At 34.4% G+C, this 13,165-nt stretch overlaps 1 protein-coding gene and 1 long non-coding RNA gene across 4 annotated transcripts in view; one reads left to right on the top strand and one right to left on the bottom strand.

Annotated features, from left to right (window-relative positions):
- Positions 1–13,165, bottom strand: part of LOC120414508 (PH and SEC7 domain-containing protein) — a 162,114-nt gene that overhangs the window by 132,954 nt on the left and 15,995 nt on the right. The window lies entirely within an intron of this gene.
- On the top strand, positions 6,436–7,445 carry LOC128092612 (uncharacterized). Its single transcript, XR_008211936.1, has 3 exons — positions 6,436–6,666; positions 6,729–7,035; positions 7,097–7,445. It is a non-coding gene; the product is annotated as an uncharacterized LOC128092612 (long non-coding RNA).

Genomic DNA, 13,165 nt, shown 5'->3' with positions numbered 1-13,165 from the left:
TTTTGAAAAAGTTGGTCGTCATCGATCATGGCCGTTCATGGTCACCCGCGACAGACACGGACGACGAAACAAAGAGAAACGCAGAAAGTAACTTTTTCAAAACTTTTTTTTCGTAAAATCGCGATAACTCGTGATGTTTATAAGCAATCCCCTTATGTCTATATATCAAAATTTTTGTAATTGTCTGCTCTACAACTTTGTAGAACATTATTACACTCTAAAAAATAACCCTGTAAAGTTAGAAAAAACACGAAATTTAAAAATGAAAATTTTTGTTCTAAATGAAAAAATGACCCTTCTGGGACAATGTAGATTCGAAAAGTACATTAAATTTCCCATAAAATGACATGTTCCAAAATTTTGTGCAGTCGAGTAACGGAAAATGGGAGAATTTTTAAAAGCATAAAAAATTTCGATTTGTTTGATACCCATATTGCAAATGATGGGAATATGAGTACTGAAAAAACGGTATTTTGTGGAAATTATAGTATTAAAAAAAAACGCAATAAAAATGTGAAATGTACAACAAATTTCAATTCGTTAATTAAGCAAATTTTGAGAATAGGAGTATTTTAAAAAATATACGTTATTTTGTGAAAATTTTATCAAAAACACTCTAATAAGGTTAAAAAATATGGCATTTTGTGAAATTTGATACGCATGTCGTAAATTATGAAGATTCAAGTAATTTCGAAAAATGCGGTATTTTGTGAAAATTTTGGTTTTTAATCTAATACAGTAAAAATCATATAAAACTTTGCATTGTTTAAAACCTAATCAGTCCAGACTCGATAATCCGAAGCCACGATTATCCGAAGTTTCGATTACCCAAAGTTCGATTATCCGAAGGTTTGTATGGGACTTGGGTAATCGAATCACGAACATTTTTTTAATTGTTGTTAACAACACCATATTCGAGTTCTGCGACCCAATTTTGGTCAAATTTGAGTAGTTGATTGCCTAGTAAATAAAAAAATGATTTTTTTCAGTATTCCGTCACCGCCATATTGGCAGCTATCTTGGATTATAATATACTAAATCACTTTAGCATAGTTTAGGGTTCATACTTAAACTCGACAGTAAAAAAAAAGACAAAAAAAATATTTTTTTCGTGATTTAATTATCCGAAGTTTCGATTATTCGAAACTAATTTTTTAAAAAATGGTGTTTCCCAAACAATACGCAGTTTTTTTTTTACTAATTTATAGAGAAACAGCATCTAATTCCAGCGTGCCTACAATGTTGCCATATTGGCACTTTCATATTCGATTAGAGCTCAAGTTTTCAACAGAAATCAAGTGATAAATAGCTCAATTAGAAGTGAGCGAGCAAGTTTCGATCAAAAGTTTTGCAAAATTGGTTGTTTTAATAGTGAAAATCAGCAAATTGGATGGAGTTAGGAGCGAGTTCTTAACCGGCCAAACATACGAGAATTTCTCCTAGTACTATAAAAAGTGAAAAAGCATACAATGTTTTGCTTCGTATTGCAAATTAACTAAATATAATTATTTTTCAAAAAAAAATACGGTAATTTGTGAACAATTTTGAGTATTTATACTTTAACTTTACTACTAATCTAATCTAATCTAATCTAACCCTATCGCAGCCAGTCTTTCGAGGGCATCCTGGAGAATGCCTTAGGTTGATTAACGCCTAGCATCTTCTTGTCATTATTAACATTTGCAGTGCCCCATTGCATGAAATTGCATTGAAACATCATAAACGTTAAAGCGGCCAGGCCTACTGCGTAAAGTTTACCGCAAAGATGATTCGTTGAATTGGATTGAGTTTGAGCATGAATGTTCAAACAACAATACAGTTCTGATTCTACAGGGGAGGAAGAAACGTGGGGATCTCCCGCTCACGTTCCTGTTTGTTTAGGGAATGAATCGTTGGGAGCACCATGCTAAGAAGTTTTGGTGCTCCGGGACCCTCATGGATGGGACATCGTATTTCCACGAATGCCCTGGACACTATATGCCGTGGTTATAGCGCCACAACTCGCTCGTATTTATACTTTAACTTTACTACATTGAAAAAAAACATTCTTGGTGAAAGCATTTGATTTAAAATTTAACATGATATGGTTGAATTATTTAGATTGTAGAATGTTTTCAAAGATAACTTATCGGCGATAAAATTATCGCAGATAGAATTAACGACATAACAACATTAAAAACGATAGAACTATCTTTCTAATCAAAATATCATTTTATTAATCGTCCATTTTCTCTATTTCTTATCAAATCATTTTTTAACCATGTCGATTGCTTGTATTTAATTCCAAATAAATCTTATTCAAACAATTAACAGCATTTTTCTACATTTTCTGACAGTAACATGTACATGTAAATGTTAGTGATTACATGTAAATGTAACCCATTGATTACATTTTAGTGAACGATTATAAACAAGAAAATTTCTTGATATTTGTAGAATCTCGTTTTGACGTTAATTTAAACGTAAAAAAAACAGATAATTTAGAAGAAATCAAAGTAACATTGAAAAAAAATTAAAGGTTGCAGACATCAATAAGAATAAAAAAGAATGAATTAAAAAAAAACCAGAGGCGACTCGTCCACCTGTTCAACCTGTTCATTGAACAGGTAGCCAATTTAAAGCGGATATTTTTTTTATTTATGTGCCATGGTGCTTTTTTAACCAGCAACATACAATTACAATTTTTGTTTGAATATACGTTAACAAAATCAACGCCCTATGTTCAGCAGCGCTGCATGCACCGAAAAAGCTTTGGCCCGCCACCCTTTACTCTTTTACTTCTCTTTACAACCCACCAATACCAAAGCGAGCCAGCCTAGCGGGCCACGCGCAAATGCTCGTCGCGTTCAACACCGACCCTTTGAACGTCGGGGAAAAAATCTCCATACAGAAAAAAATCAACACATGTAAAGAGCTTCCTATTCATACGCAGCGGCAGTATCGATGTGTTGGTAAATCTGGTTCAATCTGAGAGCGTGAACTGACAGCATTTTTGGGAGAGAGCGAAATGCCACCCCAACCCCCAGCCGACTTAGCTCGCTCAGCTCTCCAGGGAGCTGCATGCAAAAGGAAAACAAGCCAGCGCGTTGACAGCACGTTGAGAGCATGAATAAATGAGAGAGCGCGAGAGCACGACAGATATTGCTCTATATTTGGCGCACTTTTAGGCATCAGGCTGTTTTGCGCAGACTGGTGATGGCTTGTTTTAGAACTGGAATGTTCAACTGCGCGCGTTGAACCTCTTCGATCTTCTTGGTTACTAGTGGATTCTTGCTCTACTGGAAAGTCATGTAATGTTAAGTTTAGATAGTGTGATTGATAGATTGAATTGAAACAATTGAAAGAAAAAAGTACTGTGCTTTTCCCAGCATTAAAATTAGAAGCATTAGGACACATTAGAAGAATTATGACAGTAGATCAGGGAAGGGTTTTAAGCACCTTGTTTTGCAAAATATCAAAGGTGCTGTGCTACTGAGTAGATTCAACCATGATCGTTATTTTATTTTTCGGATGGTTCTATTTAAAGCGGATGCAGTCCTAAAAAGTTTAAGATTTGATGCCATTAAGGCCGATGCAAATATTTTTCAAAGTTTTTGTCCCTCGGCTCGGGCCGGGTTCGAGGGGGGGCAAAAAAATAAAAAAATAAAAATATTGAAATAACAAGCCATAGTTTCAACATTTGCACGGAAAAGTTGTTTTAAAATGCATTTACACTAGTTCAGTTGTTTTGCAATCATTAGTTTTCAAAAAATATAAAATTTGACGAAAACCAAAATTTTTGCGAAAAAAAACTTTTTGCGATAATAAACATGGAAAATTTTCAAAAATTCAAATGATTTTTAAATCAACCGAAACATGCTAAAAATGATTCTAAGCGCAGAGGAATGCATTCAAAATTAATTTCAACTGATTGCACTTAAATTTTCATTGAAATATTAGAGTTTTTTAAAAAAAATATTTTTTTTGCCCCCAGATTTTTTGAGCCAACTTCGAAGGGGGGGGGGGGGACAAAAACTTAAAATAAAATTTGTACCAGCCTAAATGCTCCAAAAACGACTGTGTTTATTCAGACTGTAGTCCCGGTTCACTCTAGTTGTATATATTATTAGACCGATTCTTAGCGAAGCTACACCCAAAGTCACTTTTTTCAATTTCCAATTCGAATTTTTATATGAAAAATTTCATGTTTATTATGATTTGAAAATTGCAGTGTTCTTTAAATACGTTTTCTTACCCCAAACGCCAAAAATATTGACCAAATAAGGTCTGCAAGCCCATGAATACACAGAAAAAAAAATGTGAATTTACACGACACTGAAATGATGTTTATATCGTAAACATGCTCGATGTAAATCTGAGATTCAATTTAACTTGTTATATTGCACGTAAATAGCCTTCTCGTAAAATGAAATTCAATGTAATTGATGAAAAACATGTAAATGACATTTTTGGTTCAGATAATTTGGAAAATTGAATTTTCAAAAAGCATGTAAATGTTGAAACCAATGTATAATTTGACAAATGTAAATCTGAAATTATTGTAACTTTCATTTGCGAATGGTAGCAAGCAAAACAACATCCTGTTTGATCTTGTTCTGTCCTTCAGTTTGAGTTGGGCGCTCGTCAATGGAAGTTTTGTGCAAGTTGGATGCATTATGTGTCAAATTTTGGTGGTAAAAAGGATGTGCAGATTTTGGGTTGAATTCCTAGATCCGGGTTGAACGGATTCGTTGAGTAAGTAACGATTGCTTGCTGATTTGGTTTGTTGTTTGTTTGTTTACATAATGAATATTCCAAAACAGGAACCATTCTAAACAAAGAGTGTACAACTTTCTCTAAAATAACAGTTTATATGAGGTGTGAGAGGGATAAAATCTTTGTTTACAAAAGTTGTGTGCTCTTTTGAAATGTTCTGATCTTAATATTATAAAACTGCTTACTTTACTTTGTTTACGTCCATCTAGTATGGACAGCTTCTTCTTTGCCGGTTCGCTTTCCGCTGTCATGTACGACTTGGCTGGTTTGTTTGGTTCCTCGGCGTTCCTCTACCTTTTCCAGTTTGCAGTCCGGGGTCAGACATCCCATTTACGGTTTCATTACAGATGTTCTCCTGGAAACTTCCGGATCATTGAGGTGCATGCGTGTGATAATAGGTCAGGATTTCATTTTGACCATTGAATTTTAAACTTACCGATTTTTTTTTAACTTGGAAGAACCAAAATTTAATACTGATAGGTTGACAAGCAAAACAGTTGTAAACAGCAGTTCAATCAAAGTGCTATAAAAATATTTTATAGCAACACGCGAAAACTGTAATGAACAAATTCAGCTTAACCTAATCTGCCAGGCTTACTCAAAATAGACTAAGATGTATTCGAAATTCAAAGTTTTATTTATTTTTAATTTGTAATTTGAATTACAAATTTTGTTGTATTGAAAGTCGATCAACTTGATTAAGATTTTTCAAATAGCACCCAGTCACGAAATATTCTAGCAGAGCTGGTTCTGCCAGAATCCTGCTAGAACGGTGGAACATTTCTGCTAGAATGCTGTAAGAATATCCAGCTCTGTAAGAACTCTGCTAGAATCCTGCTAGAACGTCGTGACTGGGCAATAGTGATAGTTATTTTTATTTGAAAAAGTACCCTGTTAGCCTCGATAATGTATTCAGTTTTTTATTTGTAGCAATGTTGAAAATAAGTTAAGCTCAATTTCATTTAAAAAACAATGGAGCACCCGCCGTCGAGTAGTTTTTGCTTTTTTCTGCAATGTATTTGCGAACTGTCAAAAACTGCCCGACTGATGGTACTCAATTCTAAAACAGTTTGAGCACTTTTGAGAGAAAATTCGTGTTTTTATTCAAAAATCTAATATTTCAGTTTGTTGGGTTTTGCATAGTGTTACAATTTTACTAACGATCATAATGTGTGGTAAATTCTTGCGATAAATTTTGACGATTATTTTATTTCAACAACCTTTCTGAAAAGCTGATCGATTTTGATCATTTGAGTTGAACGTCGAAAAAAGAATGGAACAAAGATCGCACGTAACATTAAAGTATTGAAATATCACTTTTATTTCGGTCTATACCAAAATATTGACTGGACATTGCTTTTTGCTATTTTTTCTGAAAAGTTATGATTTTTTTGAAAAATTGATAAATATTGAAAAAAAAAAATTATTGTGCAAAAATATGACTTAAAAAGACTTACAGTTAAATTAAATTTTATTAAACCCTAAATTTCGGAAGGGCTTTTTGGTTATTTTGAAAAAAAAAATAGCTCTTCGAATTCCTCATAGTCATAACCAAAAACTTATTTAAACTTGGAAAAGGGTAAATTTGGTTTTCCGTGTATTGAGTTTATGGCATTTTTCCATAGCCGAGAAACGTCAAAGCACCAAAAAACGCTGCCTCCCACCCGCCTGCTGCGATTGCATTTTTTTGTTCACGTGAGTTTGCGGCGTTTGTCCTGTTTATCCTAAAGTTGGATTCGGACCGTGGCTCAGCTGGTCCCTTCTGATCCTGCCTTTACAGTCAACTGTAGCGATCTGGGCTGACATCCGAAACCGCGTACAATCGCGTTCCGGCGATCGGCCAACATGAAATTGGGCGACTACTCCGCTACACGAGACTGGTCTAGGACAAGGTCGAAGTTGTTGATAACGGTAAGTTCCTTCTAGGAGATTTTGTTTGTTTATTTATATTTTTTCAAACTATTTCCTCACAGAAGTTCCTGTTCTTGATCAGCTTTCTTGGACACAGAGGCATCGGCAGCAGCAGCGGGAAGGCTTGGCTCCCTTCTTGATAGCGGGGGCAGACACCTTGCAGAGCGGCCTGGCGCAGGTCCCGCCGGAGCCGGTTGCTGTTGATGATGTTTTTCAGGGTGTGGCGTGGGTTGTGCTTCAGCGTCACCTTCACGGTGGCCTTGGGCGGCTTGGTCTTTGGCCATTTGTAGACGACGGCATGATTATCAGCGACTTCTGGTGGACCAGTTCCGGCGCTTCAGTAGGAACGATGGGATGAAGAATCGGCATGTAAGTTGAAGTAAATTCTTTCTATTGCTAGATTCCACATTTTGTTCTTTTCCTCATGCAGCTCGCCCGCGACGTTGATCAATTTTCCGGGGACTTCGAAAGGTTACAGCAAAACACTTTGGTGGCATCATAATCAGGATCGCTAAGGGCAAGGGCGATGACGAACACCGTTACGATGCTAGCAGGTGCCTCCATGGCTCAGTTGGTTTCGGTTCGGAATGAAGCATTGCCGGTGTCGAATTGCACGCTGGTCTTCCGTATCCGCCTCTCGCCCAAGTTTGTAGCAGGAGCATTTGATCTGACCGCCTGGATTGGGAGCAGATCATGATGGACATCCGGCCCGAAACGGGGTACGAATGAAACCGATGATTTCAAGCCGATTGATGTGGATTTTGTTTCTACTTTTCCAAAATTATTTTTATAACTGTAAGTACAGTCATCCCACATATTCGGAACGGTTTCCAGATCGGCCAATGTTCAAAAAATCATAGCGAGCCGGTAATTGAACTTAATGATTCGCTTTTACCTTCATTTGAAAGCTTTTCTTGCGATCTTTCGAATGCTGTATCGAACATCTGCAAATTTAAACTTTTATATGAAGTTTTTGAAGAATTACTTTGACCCTTGAAATCCACAAATTCGGAACACTTCTTTCTTACGAATGTAAACAAACTTTGGATCTCTCCAGGAGTACATATTTATTACCAAATAATGACTTCACACTATGAAACCAATGAAACTCAAGCTTAGTGATGTTTTATACATGGTTTGATTACTTTTTTTGTGAAAATATCAGTACAATTCAGGTGTTCCACAATTGTGGGAGGCACAATAACATCCCACAATTATGAAACAGGCCATTTGGAGGCAGTGTTTTGCTGCTCTGGACAAAACAGTCTTTGAATGAAGTTTTAGTTCAAAAAGTACTACTTTTACTAGTGAAATAGCAAGATAATGTCCAAATGAAGGTTCTATAAATAGTAAGGTCAACAGAAAAGCTACTTTTGGCATGCTACTGACAAATTATCATAAAAGTGTTCCGAATTTGTGGGTGTTCCGAATATGTGGGATGACTGTACTGAATGTAATTTGTTTTCCGCAGAACTAAAATCACAATCTACATATTTATGTGAGCCAACATTTCTCGCTTACGTTTTCAAAAGATCCTATCCACATTGGAAACCCATGGCGCAAAGGACCTTTTGAAACAGTATTCTGGATTTTTCGTATTATTTCATATCACTCCGTTGAATTTTAAGTCTGATATTAGGGGAACTATACCCTTTCTCAGCCTATTTCTATTATCGGCCTATCAGCACTTTGATCATGAATTACAGCTTATATAAAGTGTTTTTGACTGTTCCAAAGTAATAAATAGCTCAAATAAAAGTGAGCAAGCAACTCTCCATTGTTGAAACATCTGAAAATGTTGATTTAATAGCAGAAACGGCAAAAGTGATGAGAATTGGTCGAACGGCTTAGTGTGATTAAAATGGGTATATTTCCCCTACTTTTCATGCTATTAGCCCACAGTAGTTTGGAATGATTTACTTTTGTAATGTCTAGTCAATGAAAAGTATTTTTTATACTTGAGTGCTTACATTGATAAGAAAGATAACAAAAGTTAACCGTTCCAATAAACGTTGAGCTTTTCTAGCATTTGAAATTTACATCAGATTCAAAATTCAACGGAGTAAAAAAATTTTAGGTTTGGGTAAAATTACATCGATTTCATCGGAAAATTACATGTTTCGGAAGCGAAGTTTGTTCGGCAAGTTTACGTCGGATGGCATTTAAATTTACAATGAATTTGATGTAAATTAGCATCATTAATGACGTGCACTTTTGGTACATCATAAATGATGTAAATTTACCCGATTTTTTTTTTCTGTGTAGGAGAGGACATTTTTTTTCATAAAACTGCTCCTTTCGTTGTCCCGTCACGGAAAGAAATGGCTGGCAAAAACTCAAATTTCAACCAATTTGTTCAGTCCAAGGAGCAAAAGATTCGTTTTTCAATTTGTGATAATGTGTAGAAGAGCAAAAATTAAAAAAATAATAAGCTAGCAAAACTGTAGCGATTTTCTTGGTGTGCCTTTTTAAAGTCCAGGTTTTCGATGTTGTCCCGTCACTCAAACGGAGATGTATTTTTTTCTGAACATCCTGATGAATACTTTTAAAATTCAGTATTATATTCAATAACTTCCCTTTAATTTTGATAAGGATGGCAGAGCGATTGCTCTATTTTTCCACATTCCCCACGCTTATGATTAAGTCTTAAAAATACATTTTAACGAGATAAAAAAAGTCTTAAACATAATTTTAATTAATTATTTGCATAAACAGAAATTTATAATAGTATAAAAATAATAAAACGTAAAAATAAAAGCCATTCGAAAGAAAAAAGCTTTAAAAAAATGTTTTAACATTGAACAGGTACTTCATTCGGGCACGAGTCGCCTCTGAAAAAAACAAATACTAGAACTATACATTTTTATGGAACAAAAATTGTACAGTTGAAGTATTACGAAAATTGAAAATGTTGGTCCAGCCAAAATGCGCCCCACCGAAAATGGCCGCGCTCCAAAAACAATCAGTTGCAATTATGAATGAACCTCTGGCTGGGGTGAAACTGTCATGTTTTTTTTTCGTGGTGCCTTTTGTCGACTAGACCAAAAATTGGAAACTAATGACTTTTTCATGCGGTTTGTGTGTGACCGGCGAGATTGCAACAAAACGAGAGAGAAAACGAAATCAAAACAATTTTGACATCATTATCAGGGTTTCCTCGCTCGCTGTGATGTGGTTTCTGGGGGTTGGAGATCAGAAGAGATACATATAGTTTAGCTGTGTGTGGCAATTTTTGCTTTTTGGGGTCAGCCTTACTAAAAGGCATTCCAATTAAGCTGCCAATTGTGGACCGATCTGAAAATAAATTTCAAAATTCAACTGAAACTTATTTTGAACCCGAGCAGACGGAAATAACTTGGGAAGGTCAGTTTTTGATATTGTGAGAAGATCCAAATATGTTATTGGGATGATCGGATTAGTTGTTAAAATAACAAAAATCAATAACTAAGATTTGTTCGAAGAATAACTTAAACTGTTATTATGTTGTTATTGCAATAACAAATCAATAACACAGAAGGAATCATGAAGGAATAACAAGATTTGTTATTTTGTGCGGAGAGGTGGAGCAGCATGATAACAAAAAATGTTATTGAACTGGTATGTCTCCATAACAAAAACGGTATTGTTTTGGTTTATTTGTAATTTGCAAATAAACCTGCAGTTGCCATAACTCCTTTGTACTAGTCAGGGCTGCAGAGTCGGGTACCTCCAAGCGACTTTGAATCCATACTTTGAAGACAACTCCGACTCTGGATGTAGGATATGACGTCAACGACGACTTCAGCTCTCCAAAAATACCCGACTTCGCAGATTCCGACTCCAAGTAAAAGTTGCTGAAAATTTGCTGAATCCGATGCAGTCTTTGAGGTCTCACTCCAGCTCGAACTTCAACGTCAGCTCCGACTTCCTGGCTCTGTGAAAATAATAACAGTTTTTGTTATTCACACTACAAAAATTCTCAATAAATAAATAAATTCCGTTAGGGAATATAACAAAATTTAAAAAAAAAAATGAATTCTCAAAAGTTAATTTTATCGGATTAATTTAAGCTTGAAACCCCATTTCAAGGTAAAATAAATGACCCCGATGAAATTGGTCAAAATTATTTCATAGTTCTAGCCAATTTTAGTAAAATCACTTAGGGGGTACATCAAATAATTTAAAAAAACATCTTTCAAATTTTCAACTTTTTAGAATAATATCAGCTTAAGGACTTCATTTCATGACCAAAATAATGACCCTGACGAAATTGGTAAAAATTATCCCACAGTTCTAACCATTTTAAGCTAAGTCCTTTAGGGGGTATATCAAATAATTAAAAAAAAGTCAACTTTCAAAATTTCAACTTTTCAGAATAATTTTAGCTTAAGGACCCCATTTCATGGCCAAAATAATGATCCCGACGAAATTGGTCAAAATTATCCCATAGTTCTAGCCAATTTTAGCAAAGTCCCTTAGGGGTATATCAAATAATTAAAAAAATCAACTTCCCAAAATTTCAACTTTTTAGAATAATTTTAGCTTAAGGACCCCATTTCATGGCCAAAATAATGACCCCGACGAAATTGGTCAAAATTATCCCATAGTTCTAGCCAATTTTAGTAAAGTCTCTTAGGGGGTATATCAAATAATTAAAAAAATCAACTTTCAAAATTTCAACTTTTTAGAATAATTTTAGCTGTTTAAAAGCAACGATATTAAAGTATTACAACAACTGCTAATAATGTTTCAGAGATGGCGAAAAAGATTCCACTTGGTGCAGGTGGGATTTGAACCCACAACTGATCAACGGTACTGATCCGCGTTACCAATTATGCTACTGCGACCGGTGACAAATTTGTTGTCTATTGGTGTACAGCACAATCGAATGTAATGACCCCGACGAAATTAGACAAAATTATCTCAAAGATCTAAACATATGTATTTAACAAAAGAAAAAATAATAACAGATTGTGTTATGGACACTTAGAAACTTTTCCATTTGGGCGATTTATGGTAATTTTATTTCTAAGACAGTATACCGAACGAATAATAAATTTTGTTATTAGGAGGGTTTTTGAAATGTATAACATTTCCTCTTATTAGCATGTTATTAAACATTTCCAATATAATATCACTTCAATACCAAATTTTGTTATTTTATCAGAAACTGTTATTATTTTTTCTTCTTGAAGTTGAACTTCAGGATAAAATAATAACACTTTTTGTTATTTTAACAGGATTTGTTATTGAAATATTATTAATTTTGTTATTACCGTCTGCCCGGGAAAAAATTCACAAATGAATTATCTATTTTTTTATAATTCTTTGGAATGTTTCTAACGAGGTCAAAAAAGACGATTCCTGAAGAGTGTTTTCATTTATAATTAGCCTTGAAAAGTTATTAACATTTTTCTTAAGAACTCATAACTTGAAGCAGGGTTGCCAGCATAATTGTCAAAAGTAGAAAAAATATAATTAAAACATTTTTTCAGGGGAATTTATCATTTCTTTTCAAACAAAACAATCATCTTTACGCGTAGAGATCTCAAAAACAGCAATGCCAACTTGCCAGTAAGATGACTGACAGTTTTAAAGTTCCCTGCGTCAACGGTGTGTGTTCTTTCATCTCTTGGATTGGCGTTATCATTGCACAGCGAGAGAGAACATGCTTGGCACTTTCCCTTGTTTTCTCACATTTGTTGTTTTCCCGTGAATATTTACATCTCTTGACAAGCCCGGCTGAACAATTTTATGATCAAGTTTTGAGAAAGATTGAAATTTTAGATTTTGTTGTTTTTTTTGTCTTAAAAAAAACTGGTATAATTCGCTGACTTTCTCCTTTTATTATTTAAAAGTAACCTTCTCTTCTTATCAAATGTTTGTCCAGAACAAATGCATAAGAGCAATTCTCTACGAAATCGGTCTTTTTTCTTCAATTTTAATTTTTGTATTTTTTAATCCGGCTGAAACTTTTTTGGTGCCTTCGGTATGCCCAAAGAAGCCATTTTGCATCATTAGTTTGTCCATATAATTTTCCATACAAATTCGGCAGCTGTCCATACAAAAATGATGTATGAAAATTCAAAAATCTGTATCTTTTGAAGGAATTTTTTGATCGATTTGGTGTCTTCGGCAAAGTTGTAGGTATGGATACGGACTACACTGGAAAAAATAATACACGGTAAAAAAAAAATTGGTGATTTTTTTATTTAACTTTTTATCACTAAAACTTGATTTACAAAAAAACACTATTTTTAATTTTTTTTTATTTTTTGATATGTTTTAGAAGACATAAAATGCCAACTTTTCAGAAATTTCCAGGTTGTGCAAAAAATCACTGACCGAGTTATGAATTTTTTAATCAATACTGATTTTTTCAAAAAATCGAAATTTTGGTCGTAAAAATTTTTCAACTTCATTTTTCGATGTAAAATCAAATTTGCAATCAAAAAGTACTTTACTAAAATTTTGATAAAGTGCACCGTTTTCAAGTTATAGCCATATTTAAGTGACTTTT

Source organism: Culex pipiens, chromosome 1 (genome assembly GCF_016801865.2).
Source record: "Culex pipiens pallens isolate TS chromosome 1, TS_CPP_V2, whole genome shotgun sequence".
In the NCBI taxonomy this organism is placed as follows: Eukaryota; Metazoa; Arthropoda; class Insecta; order Diptera; family Culicidae; genus Culex; species Culex pipiens.
Note: the sequence above shows the minus strand (reverse complement) of the source record. Positions and strands in the feature narration are given on the sequence as shown.